The sequence below is a fragment of the Microcaecilia unicolor genome, chromosome 1 (genome assembly GCF_901765095.1).
Source record: "Microcaecilia unicolor chromosome 1, aMicUni1.1, whole genome shotgun sequence".
NCBI lineage: Eukaryota > Metazoa > Chordata > Amphibia > Gymnophiona > Siphonopidae > Microcaecilia > Microcaecilia unicolor.
This window is the reverse complement of record NC_044031.1, coordinates 410,077,006-410,090,999: the sequence shown is the minus strand read 5'-3', so window position 1 is coordinate 410,090,999 and position 13,994 is coordinate 410,077,006.

The window sequence follows — 13,994 nt, the reverse complement described above, 5'->3', positions numbered from 1 at the left end:
TAATGAAATGTATTTAAAACTCTGTAAGAACACTCCTTGCTTGTTACCCTAATTACAATAACTGACTATAAATGAAGAGTTGTCCTAGGGGTGGGTGGGTGTTGGGGAAGGTGGGTGGGAAGACTAAACTAGATCCTACAGTGCCTGCTAGATTCTATCTGTTAATGCTGTGGTACAAAGTTTTTAAAAGTAAGTGGAAAAGACTATGGAGATTAGTTGATAAAATTTGCTTTTTATATTGTTATTTTGCCTATCACTAACCTACAATTCCTCCTTTAAACCCCAATCTTTAAATTCCCAAAGCACAAAGCAAAATAGCGTTCACTTACCAGAGAAATGTTTTCTTCTCTCAGAACTTCTCAGAAAGAAAGTTCAGTAGGACCTTTCCTCTTTATATAGTTTTGAATCTAAGGGGCCTCTTTTAAACAGGCTCTTTGAAGCTGACTCAGCAACCTATGCAAGTATTCTACTTCCCCACACCTTAATTAAATTTAATTGAGGTCGCTGGATGAGCTACTTCTCCAGCAGCCAAGGAACAGAAAATAACTGCCTTTTAGAACAAGAGATTTTGGCTGTTTAGTTTCTACCTCTAGAAAAGGTTTCAGTTTAAAACTATGGGACAAATGCCTATTTATAGAGAAAATTTCAGTTTAAAACTATGGGAAAAGGGTTGTACACTATCAGGCTTATTTTTGAAAGAGAAGGGCGCCCATCTTTCAACACAAATCGCAAGATGGGCATCCTTCTCACAGGGTTGCTCAAATCGGCATAATCAAAAGCCGATTTTGGGCATCCTCAACTGCTTTCCGTCGCGGGGACGACCAAAGTTCATGGGGGCGTGTCGGAGACGTAGCAAAGGTGGGAATGGGGCGTGCCTAACACATGGGCATTCTCGACCCATAATGGAAAAAAGAAGGGCATCCCTGACGAACACTTGGACAACTTTACCTCGTCCTTTTTTTCTTACGACCAAGCCACAAAAATGTGCACTAAATGACCAGATGACCACCGGAGGGAATCAGGGATGAACTCCCCTTACTCCCCCAGTGGTCACTAACCCCCTTCCACCCTCAAAAAAAGAAATTTAAATATTTTTTCCAGCCTCTATGCCAGCCTCAAATATCATACCCAGCTCCATGACAGCAGTATGCAGGTCCCTGGAGCAATTTTAGTGAGTGCAGTGTACTTCAGGCAGGCGGACCCAGGCCCAACCCCCCTCCCTCTTACACTTGTGGTGGTAAATGTGAGCCCTTCAAAACCCACCAGAAACCCACTGTACCCACATGTAGGTGCCCCCCTTCACCCATAAGGGTATGGTAGTGGTGTACAGTTGTGGGGAGTGGGTTTTGAGGGTGGGGGTTGGTGGGCTCAGCACACATGATAAGGGAGCTATGCACCTGGGAGCAATTTCTGAAGTCCACTGCAGTGCCCCCTAGGGTGCCCGGTTGGTGTCTTGGCATGTCAGGGGGACCAGTGCACTACAAGTGCTGGCTCCTCCCATGACCAAAGGGCTTGGATTTGGTCATTTCTGAGATGGGCATCCTCGATTTCCATTATCGCCGAAAAGTGGGAATGACCATCTCTAAGGACGACCATCTCTGAGGTCGACCTAAATTTCGCGATTTGGGCATCCCCGACTGTATTATCGAAACGAAAGATGGCTGCCCATTTTGTTTTGATAATACTGGTTTCCCCACCCCTTTGCCAGGACATCCTGCAAGGATGTCCTCAGGAAAACTTGGGCGCCCATTTCGATAATGCCCCTCCTCGGCAACTAGTTAATAATGCTTGCTTTTCTCTCTCTCTTTCTCTCTCTCTTACTCCTCCCCTTAATGCTAAACTAGGTCCTGCTTGCTTTTTCCTCTCTCTCTCTCTCTCTCTCTCTCTCTCTCTTTTTATTCCCCCTTAATACTAAACTAGATCCTTCAGTGCCTGCTAGATTCTATCTGTTAATGCTGTGGTACAAAGTTTTTAAAACTAATTGGGAAACACTATCCAGCTTATAATTGAAAAAGAAAAACGCCTATATTGCGACCCAAATCGGGAGATTGACGTTTATCTCACAAAAACGAATAAAGCGGTATAATTGAAAGCCGAATTTGGACGTTTTCAACTGCACTCCGTCGCGGATGCGGACAAAGTTGATGGGGGCGTGTCGAAGGTGTGGTGAAGGCAGAACTGGGGCGTGGTTATCGGCCGATCAGAGATGGGCGCCTTTCGCCGATAATGGAAAAAAAATATGCGTTTTTATCGAGAATTTAGGACACTTTTCCTGGACCCTGTTTTTTCCACGAATAAGGCCCCAAAAAGTGCCCTAAATGACCAGATGACCACTGGAGGGAATCGGGGATGACCTCCCCTGACCCCCCCAGTGGTCACAAACCCCCTCCCACCACAAAATATGCCATTTCACAACTTTTTATTTTCACCCTCAAATGTCATACCCACCTCCCTGGCAGCAGTATGCAGGTCACTGGAGCAGTTATTAGGGGGTGCAGTGGACTTCAGGCAGGTGGACCCAGGCCCATCCCCCCCCCACCTGTTACACTTGTGCTGGTAAATGGGAGCCCTCCGAACCGCACCCCAAACCCACTGTACCCACATGTAGGTGCCCCTCTTCACCCCTTAGGGCTATAGTAATGGTGTAGACTTGTGGGCGGTGGGTTTTGAGGGGGATTTGGGGGGCTCAACACCCAAGGGAAGGGTGCTATGCACCTGGGAGCTCTTTTACCTTTTTTTTGTTTTTGTAAAAGTGCCCCCTAGGGTGCCCGGTTGGTGTCCTGGCATGTGAGGGGGACCAGTGCACTACGAATCCTGGCCCCTCCCACGAACAAATGCCTTGGATTTATTCGTTTTTGAGCTGGGCGCTTTCATTTTCCATTATCACTGAAAAACAAAAACGCCCAGCTCACAAATTGTCGAATAAAACATGGACGTCTATTTTTTCCGAAAATACGGTTCGGTCCGCCCCTTCATGGACCCGTTCTCGGAGATAAACGCCCATGGAGATAGACGTTTTTGTTCAATTATGCCCCTCCACGGGGATTAGTTGATAAAATTTACTTTTTATATTTTTATTTTGCCTATCACTAACCTACAGTTCCTCTTTTACACCCCAATCTTTAAGTTCCAAAAGGACAAAGCAAAATAGTATTCACTTACCAGAGAAATGTACACCACCCTACAAATCTAAAGGACTCATTCTGGAGATAGCCATATTCCCGTACATATCTGGAATCTCCTCTGAGATTGGGATATTCTCCTACAGAACTGGGGGCTTTATCTGAGCTAGTGATCCTTAAACAACTAACTAGAATCTATTCCTGAGAACTGACAGAGTAAGTTTAGGTTAACAGGGCTTATTGATCCCCTTTTATAGTTGCTGATGCTGACTGCTGCAAATTTAACTGAAGAGGGTGTCCTGTACAAGCATGACACATACTCTCTATAGGGCTAGATGTGAGAAATGGCTTTCCTTATTCTGTATCTGTGAGAAAAATGATTCGTACAGTTATTTAATTACTGAGAGCTGCAAAGGTATATTAACCAAAGGCAGAGACTACCATCAGTGTCAGACTTACGGGTCTGGTGAGTGCAAAATTTAGCAAAATCCTTCAATCTACCTAAGACAAGGTCACTTTAGTTGAGTTTAGCACCTCCGATTATTTAAAAAGTTGACTGCAATGAAGCCTGCAAGAAAAACAATGATAGCACTTTGTTATATTATTTTTGAATCTGTTAGTATTACTGAAAGAAATTGATTTTTCTGGCAAGTAGTAGTGAATACTCATGTAACATGAATATAATTCAAAAAAATAAGTTTTGTAAAAAATCGCCAAGGCTCAATCCACTCAGGGGTCCTGTGTAATATAACTCATTAAATAAATAACACCTTAAAGCATCCAATAGACCATCTATTCGATAACCTCTATCATACAGTAAGTTCTGTTATTAAATCACTGGTATCAGAGATCAGGAAGAAAAAAAAATCAGTGTAAATAACTCCCACAGAGAAAAACAAATGATTAAAAAAAAATGTTCTGTCTCTATCACTAAACAGACAACACCATGTGAATGAGCGCTGAGCTTGGATATTCAATACCAGGCCATTTCCGGTGACCGGCATTGAATATCCAATTTATTTTTGGCTGGTTCCAACCTAACTGGCCAAGCCAATATTTAGCACTGGCCGCTTAAGTTGGAACCGGCCAAAGATAGGCCTGCTATGGACTCGGTCAAATTTGACTGCCAAACTTAGCCGGTGATGAGCCAAAAATTGGCAGATAGTCAGTTATATCACATGATATAGCTGACTATCTCCTAGGCACTAACCAGTGATATTCATCTGGAGACAGCCAGCAATCTCCCACTGAATATTGCTGGATAGCTGGCCAGGTGCCGTTCCTGGTTAAATTGTTTTGAATATCAGGGGATGGTTTCCTATTCTGTATATGAAAAACTTCAAGATTCTCCTAATATTCTTCAGAACCTTTCATAATGGATCACTGTTTCTCCATTCATCATCATGTTCTCTTAGATCACAGTATTTAAATTGTTTGTCTATTTGTCCAACAGGCTCATTTTTGAAAGAGATGGACGTCCATCTTTCGACATAAATCGGAACATGGACGTCCATCTCCCAGAGACGTCCAAATCGGTATAATCAAAACCTGATTTTGGACGTCCCGAACTGCAGTCCGTCTCAAGGATGTCCAGATTTCAAGGGGGCATGTCGGAGGTGTGGTGAAGGCAGGACTTGGGCGTGCATAACACTTGGACGTCTTTGAGCCATAATCGAAGAAAGCAGGGACGTCCTAAAATAAAACTTGGACGTTTTCACTCAGACGTGGTTTTTTACGAATAAGGCACAAAAAGGTGCCTGAAATGACCAGATGACCACCAGAGGGAATCGGGGATGACCTCCCGTTACTCTTCCAGTGGTCACTAACCCCCTCCCACCCTCAAAAAACATCTTTAAAAATATTTCGTGCCACCCTGTGTGCCAGCCTCAGATGTCATACTCAGGTCCATGACAGCACATTCAGGTCCCAGGAACAGTTTTAGTGGGTACTGCCGTGCACTTCAGAAAGGCGGACCCAGGCCCATACCCCTCCCTACCTGTTATATTTGTGGAGGAAACAGCGAGCCCTCCAAAACCCACCACAAACCCACTGTACCCACATGTAGGTGCCCCCCCTTCACCCATAAGGGCTATAGTAGTTGTGTACAGTTGGGGGTAGTGGGTTTTGGGGGGGGGGTTGGGGGGCCCAGCACACATGGTAAGGGAGCTATGTACCTGGGAGCAATTTATGAAGTCCACTGCAGTGTCCCCTAGAGTGCCCGGTTGGTGTCCTGGCATGTCACGGGGACCAGTGCACTAGAAATGCTAGCTCCTCCCACGTCCAAATGGCTTGCATTTGGATGTTTTTGGTTTCGAAAATCGCCAAAAGTCAAAGACGTCCATCTCTAAAGACGTCCAAATCCAAGGACGTCCTTGGTATTTTCAAAACGAAAGATGGACGTCCATCTTTTTCGAAAATATGGTTTTCCTCACACCCGGATTTGGACATTTTACAAAGATGTCCAAATCCCAACTTGGACATTTCTTTGAAAAATGCCCCTCTTTGTTGCTTTGTCATGAAAGGATGTTTAAAACTTACTTAATAAACTGAACTAAACTAAGAGGGTATTTTATTAATGATTAGTACATGTTATCTCCAGCAGGGCCCATAGGAATAAAATGGGCCCTGTGGCAGATAACATGTGTTAATCATTAGTAAAAGACCCCTTACATTTCTTGAGGCATTGCCTGTGGGCTGTAATGGAAATGTTGGCCTGGGCCATGCTGCCTCCAGTCTGTCATCTGCATTTTAGTGTGAATGAAAGATTTCAGCCGAGGGAAATTTCTGTCCAGCCCTTGACCTCCAGCAGCCTCTGGTGGGCTTTTATTAATCTCAGCTTCTCAGCTAGAGGGGGAGGGGGATCACGCGCAGGCTCAGCTCTTTGTCCAGCATTAGGATAGGGCAGCAGTTGACTCTAGCTTCCACAGGTGTCCCCATGCTACAGTTCCTTTGAAAACCCATTGAGGAGTGGTTGGGATCATGGGGCCCCATGCTTGAAATAACCTTTTGCAGACCACAAAGACTTGGGACAAAACTACGTCCTGGAACTGGGTGCCTATAGGTAGCAGATTAGACCAGGATCTCTCAACCCAGTCCTCAGGACACACCTAGCCAGTCAGGTTTTTAGGAAACCCACAATGAATATGTATGAGATAGATTTGCATGTACTACTGTAACAAGGGGTTAAGGGTAGGAAGGGAAAGGAAAAAAAATGGGAAAATAAATTTTAAATACTTACCTGGGGTGCTGCAGGAAGCGGAGAGTTTTTTTTTTAAGCCCGGGGACAGTTGGGGACGTCCCCGGGTGAGAGAAGTTGGGCTGGGGGTTCTTTTTGTTGGCGCGGGTTCCAGGGACGCTGCGGGAGGCAGCGGGAAAGTTTTGGCTCCCGGGGACGATTGGGCACGTCCCCGGGAGTGAAGAGGAGGTCCGGGGCGTGTTGGGCCGGGTTCGGAGGCCACCCAGCGAGTTTCGGGGTTCGGGAGCAATGGAGCGTGCTCCCGGGCCAGAAGAGGGGAACCGGAGGCCGGAGGAGCGCTGCAGGAGGCAGCGCAGAAGTTTTCCGGCTGGGGGGAAGCGCTGGAGTGGGTTTTTTAAAAAAAAAAGATGGCCGGCGAATGTAAAACGTCGGCGCGAGTGTGCATGAGGCGGCGCGCCTCATGCACGAATCGCGAACGCGCATCTTCGCGTCTAGGCCGAAGCCAGGGCCTAAATTTTGGGCCGGCTTCGGTTGTTTTTTTGTTTTCGATCCGGTTTCGTGTGAGGACTTCCGGGACCGGAACCAGGGGAAGTCTTCACGTGTGGGGAAAATAGACAATCAGGTAAGGGGGTTTTTAACCCGAAATTTTAATGTATTGATTTTTAAATTGTAAAAATAGGGTTTTTGATTTTTAAAAAATCAGAGTTTTGTTTAATTTAAATTTGGTTTTCACTTTCGGGTTTAGGGGATTTTTCCTGATTTTTCCAGTGGGTTACATTTTGAATTTTAATATTTTAAAGGGGTCTTTTGGGAGGGGCACTGGAAAAAGAGGAACAGCCTACAGCTAAGTGACTGTACAGAGAATTCTGTGACTGGGGGTAAAGGGAAAACAGTGGGGTTAAGTACCCTGAGAAAGAAGAGAAAACAAATAAAACAAAATACTTACCTGTACCAGGAAAAGTGGGGTGTAGACTCTGTAAAACAGAAACGTGAACACAAAGAATCACATTCTATGAAAATACTATTTAAGGGAATACTTAAAAATCTCAGGAAAGGGTAAAGAAATAAAGAGGAAAAGAAAACAAAATACTTATCTGATATATAAGCTGGTGCAGTACTGAAATTCAACCTGTAAGAAAAAGAAAAAGAATGTATGGTAAATTTGGGAGGGTTTAAGAAATATTTATGGTTTTTATTGAGTTGCGATTATTATTATATTGAAAAGTTTTAAATAAAGGTTAATTGATTACATAAAAAAACATCTGACTGCCATCTGATTTTGGGAGTTTGAGCAGGAAAATTCCTAACATTTTAGTTTATTTTCCTCTCCTGGTCTTAGAGATTAGGAGACGAGGTTAGTGATTGTACCCACCCTCTGACCTCGGTGATTGGGATCTCAATTCAGCTGTCACGACTACAATCATCTGGCTGTTGAGACCCCTTTACTTGATTACAGCATACCCTAGGCTGAGGGGGTGTGGCACACTACCTCCATTGTGTGCAGATTTATTTCATGCATATTCATTGAGGGTTTCCTATAAACCTGACTGGGTGTTTCCAGAGGACTGGATTGTGAACCCCTGATTTAGACATATGTATGAATTTTCAAAGCTGGCAATTATATGGATGATGTAACTGAAAATACATCTAGAACCAAATTCTATAAATAGTACTGCATTATCGGCGCCAAAAAAAATAACACGCTAAGTGCAATTCTATAAACAGTACAGAAAGGTAGACGCCATTTATAGAACATGCTTAGCACCAGGATTGGCGCCTAACTTTAGATGTGAGGATTTATGCCAAGTAAACCTTGTTGTAAATCCTTGTGTCTACATTATGCATGGATCCCCCTTATTGTATAACAGCGTGGATGAATTATAGGAATGCCTCTGACCTGCCCATGACCCTCCCATGGCCTTGCCCACTTTTTGGAGCATAGCAGATCCATGTGACTAAAAATGTACATGTACATTTCAATTAATGTCAATTAGTGTCAATGATTGATTATTAGCCCCTAATTATCAGCACTAATTGACTCATTATTCAATCAACGTGTGCAAAAATAAAACAAAACAAAAGACTTGCAAAAATTCCGAAGTGAAGCAGTCCTCACCTCTACACACTAGAGAATGATATGGTTATTACCATGGATATATTGCGGTAAATCTGAGATAAGGGCCACACCCTGACTAGAATCATCACGGATGCAGGAACAAAGCTTTTTACTGGTCCATGGGAATGGTAAAAAATGTTTTTCCCAAGGTAACAAGTCCTTTCCTCCATTTCCATCCTCCTCCCCAAGAGCATCACTACATTTTCCTGCAGCCAGCAGTGATTCACAATCACAGGCCAGCTCCGTGTTCTTCCTCCTGCTGTATTCCACCTTCTGTACTGCAACTTTCTCTTTAGTATTAAAACAGGAAGTTGCAGTAGAGAGAGCAGGATGCGGCAGAAGGAAGGCCATGGAGCCAGCCTGCGACTGTGAATCGCTGCAGAAAAATGTAAGTGTCTGGGCTTCCTGTTGTTTTTGTGTTTCCTCAAAGTACACGGAGGAGGGCTGGGGTGTCCTGCAAAAGAGAGGAGAAAAATAATATTTACCGTAGCTGTTCATATGTTAAGCTTTGGGTCTACAGAGATTAAACTAATCACTCCCAAAATGCATCCAGAATGCTAAGATGTGATCATTGCGCAAATACCCAAGAAAAGGTTTGCACTTTGAGAAGCTGGTATGCTTTGGATAGTTGTTCATGAAATTGCCACTAAAAAAGTGTAAAGGTTGACTGCCGCTTTGCCAGATTTAGGAAGGATTTTGTCTTTTATAAAATAAAAATGATTTAAAACTTGGACTTGAAAACCCCATACTTTCTTGATAAATTCTATAGATGCCTGCTCAGACTTTGCAAGCCAGTTCTAAGATTTATTTAGAATTGATTTAAGTGGAGAAGGTTTGATCAAATACTTCTACATCAAGAGCCAGTAACACAAGACTGTTAAAGAACCTGTGAGGTAAAAAAAAAAGCGAGTAAAAGAATATTTTAGCCAATCCATGTCCATTATGATAAATGACAGGTGTGTAACTCTACCCATCAATGCTGCTGGTCTATAATCCTTCTATACACAAAAGTGCAGAGAATCTCTCCAGAACCTGAGAGTAGAGTTCTTTGGTTACCCATAAGCTATGAAATAGCCCCTTGCACTAAAACTTTTATAAAAGAAATGACTGAAGTTATACTAATATTTAGGTTAGCCTTTACAGTAAAATGCAATTTTTGGTATTAATATTTTATTAAAATAGCATCAGTAATGAATAATACATACTGTGAGATTTTCCCCAAGGGCAAGTTAGATGTTGAAAATGTCATAACACCCGTGGAGAGGAGGAAGGGAGAACCTCCCAAATTTCCTCACCAGTAAAGAGAAAACATACTGTTTACATCTGATCACCTGCCAAACCGTACAAACTCCAGATCAAGTACATAAGCTTCTCCCCTAAAAACATTTACAAAAAAACAAGTTCCATGGGTGGCCTGCCATGCCTTACTGTGCAACTATTATAGTACTATTCTACCGGGTCCTTCTGCTTGATGCATGGGATAGTTAATGTACCAGAGCCACCCTGTTTGGAGACAAGGATTGGGGCAGAGCTTGTGGGGATGGTGCAGGGTTGGGACAGAGTTCACAGGGACAGGCGGGGACGGGGCAAAATTTGTTCCCATGTCGTTCTTGACTATACACCCCTAGCAGACAGTATATTGCCTGGAACACAAGCTAATTCTCACACACACAAACCAAATGGGTCAGAACTGAAATCCTTCTGTAGCCCTGAAGCAAGCCAGCCTGCATAGAAACTGTATAAAGTCTGGAAACAAACAGAAATGAAGAGCTGAAGAGGACTGAATCGCAAAGTGCATTCTTTGCAAGAATGGGAGGCCTTGTATTGGATGAACATTAGAATTGTAACAGAGATGTTGTCACACGAGCATTTGATATGGCAGGCGAAGGCTTCTTTGTGCTCTTGAGAGTTAATTAATTGTGATTCAATAGGGGGTTTGCAGTAGAGCAGCCAGGAATTTTCAACAGAGGGGTGCATCTTCATTTTTCTCCCTTCTGCCACAACTCTCCCTTCCCTTCCTGGTCTGGCCCCGCAGATATCTGGCAATTCCCTCCCTTCCCCTGTTCCTCCCCTCCACCGCACCTTAAAATCACCTCCAGTCTTCACCCGGGTAGCACCAGCAACAGCAGGACTCATAGGCTGCCTGCAGCCTGCACCAGGGCTTTCACTCTGAACTGCCCTACCCTTCCGAAAACAGGAAGTTATGTCAGAAGGGAAAGAAAGTTCAGAAAGAAAGCCTAATGATGAAGGTCACAGGCAGCCTATGAAGGTCACAGGCAGCCTATGAATGCCACTGGTGCTGGCATTGCCCCATGAAAAACTGGAAGTGATTTTAAAACATAGGGGAAAGGGTGGGGGAAGGGAGGCAATTGCAGATCTTTACAGGGCCGGGAATGGAGAGATGTGGTGGGATGGAGAAGGGAGAGGCTGATGGGGTGAGTATGCAACACACACATCTTGATTGGATACGCCACTGATGGTTTCATGACATGTACAGGATCTGGTTCTCTTCTGTGTTGGAATGTATTGTATTTTACATGCATTGCCTGTCACCTATTATTTCTCTGTGATTACTCTGTGACCTCTGATGTGAATTACTTAGAGAGGTCACACAGCTATGCAACTTCCTGTGGGGGTTAGATGCAGCACATGCAGCACATGGAGCACATGGAGCTCATGATCTCTCCTAACCTGAGAGGATCTATGGTGGTGTGAGCATCCATTACCATCTAAGCACATGGAAGGAGCTGATAAGACAAATGTATAGTAATATGTATATATAAGCCTGTCTGATTATAATCTAACTACAAACTGTGAGTAAACAGATGTTTTGTTACTTCAACTTTAAAGTGACTCAGCAGTGAATTATTCAGGGGTGAATGAGAGAGAGATGAAGAAAGAAATTAACATTTCTAAAGCTGAAGCTGTGTGTACTAAAATCTGCTAATTATTTACTACAAATAATCCAACAAAAGGGTTATGGGCCCAGGGTCCAGGAATTGAAAAAGAAGAGAAATATTACCAGGCAGAAAAAAAAAAGGCCACATTTTTCTCTTAAGTTTTAAAGGAAAGATTCAGTCTGTCTCTCTCTCCCCCCACACAGCAGACAGAAGGCTAAGAAAATGGCTGAGGGAAGAAATTCACCATTGTTCTATTCTCTCAAGGTGCCTAGATTAACTGAGTTTAATTATCGGCAGTGGGAACTAAGATTCATATGTCTCCTTCGAGCAAAAAGATTAAATATATGCTTAGACCAAGACAGAACAGATGAAAATATGGCTGAATGGGACAATGCAAACTATTATGTGAAGTGCATGCTTTTGGAAGCTCTCTCAGAGAAACAAGCCATATTAGTGGAGGGAAAAGATACACCAAAGGACATTTTATATAAACTGAGAACTATGTATGCAACTACATATGCAAAGCAGCAACCAATTTGGCTGGCAGAGTTGAATGAAACCAAATTAAGGGATAAAAGTAAATGTAATGATCACATTATGCATCTTATGTCTTCATTTCAAAAGCTAGAACTTTCTGGAATTCCCATGTGTGATGCATTGAAAAGAGCATTTCTTTTTACCTCACTATCAAAGAAGTTTGATGTTTTTAGGTCTGTAAATGAGGCCATTGAAGGGCAATCTTTTGAACAGGCAACATCAAAACTAAGGCAGGAATGCATAATAAATGATTCTGAGGAGATGTGTTCTCAAAGTCAGTCAGAGAGAAATGAAACAAATTTCTTGGCAAAGAACAGAGGAAGGCGGAGCTATGGGAAAACTCCACCCAAGGGCAAGCTGATTTGCTACTCATGTGGAAAGGAGGGACATGTATCTAAATGGTGTAAGGAAACACAAAACACTCCCTCTAGCTCACCTAAGCCAATGGAACTAAAGAATTTTCAAACCAGGAAATGTATGAAGGACAAAGATAAACACAAGGGCTTTCTAATGGCAGAAAAATCTTTGACTATGGTAAATAATAATTCAAATGAAAGTACTTGGATTTTGGATTCAGGGAGCACATGCCATTTAACCAATTGTAAAGATTTCTTTCAGGAAATGTGTCCAGAGGAAGGTATTCTTAAAACTGCAAACGCAGGGACTGCTAAGATCCAAGCAAAAGGTATTGGATTCTTAAAATGCAAAGTGTCTAATGAAGTTAAAGAAATTCCTGTAAGTGATGTCTTGTATATTCCCCAAGCAGTTTGCAATATGCTTAGTGTATCTACATTAGATAAGAAGGGATTTGTGATTCATTTTGAAAACAGTAAGTGCACAATCTCTAAAAATGATGAAGTGTATGCTGAAGCTTTTATGCATAATGATGTTTATAAGCTGAACATTTCAGGTGAAGCCTCACATATGGCGCAAGTAAGGAAGAATGATGGTAAATGTAGTCTGGAAATCTGGCACCGCCGCCTGGGACATCGTGATTCTAAGGTGATCCAGGATCTTTACAGTAAGCAACTGGCCACCGGCATTCAGATAAGTGCAGATGCTGGTAATATGGAGAAATGCATAGACTGTGTTACTCAAAAAGGTGTGAGACCCTCATTTCCTGCATACACAGGAAATAGGAGTAATAAAGTACTGGACTTAATACACAGTGACTTATGTGGACCGTTTAATATCCCATCATTGGGAAACAACAGATTTGTGCTAATATTCTTGGATGATTTCTCTAGATATTGTGTGGCCTATTTGCTGAAAGAAAAAAGTCAAGTCACAGACATGCTGAAGAAATACGTAGCCATGGTGGGCAATAAATTTGAAAGAAAACCAAAGGTTCTTCAGACCGACAATGGTGGTGAGTTCACTTCACAAAGCATGCGCACATTTCTAGAACAAGAAGGCATTCAACATATCACAACAGTAGCTTATACACCAGAGCAAAATTCTGTTGCAGAGAGAAAATTTAGGTCACTTGTGGAAATGACCAGATGTATGCTGTCAGATAGCAATCTCCCTAAAAGACTATGGGGGGAAGCCATTCTCACAGCAGTGTACCTACAAAACAGAATGCCAACTAAAGGCGCTGAGCGCACACCACATGAGACATGGCATGGTAGGAAGCCAAACCTGTCACACATAAGAACATTTGGAAGTACAGCATATGCTCATGTACCAAAGCAAAGAAGGCATAAGCTGGATTCCACAACAGAAAGGGGCATTTTAGTTGGCTATACTCCAGGTCACAAAGGATATAGAATTTTGAATCTGAAAACTGGCATTGTTGGCATAAGACATGTTACATATTTTGATGAAAACAAAAGGGTTGATAAAGGCTGGATTATCCCAGATGAGCCTTATCATCCAGAATATGAAACTAGAACCATAATAGACATGCCAGTGTATATAAATGCCATACCAAGGCAGATGTCTGAAAGCAACTCACCTGTATCTAACGAGGAACAGGCAGAGGAAGCAGACACAGAAAGGATCATTGAAGAAGACAGTACAGTTGGAGAAGGGGAATCAATTGGAGAAGGACTCTCAGATTTAGAGGATGCGGAAAGGTCAGACCAACCTGTTGTCAGACGCTCATCCAGGGAAAACAAAGG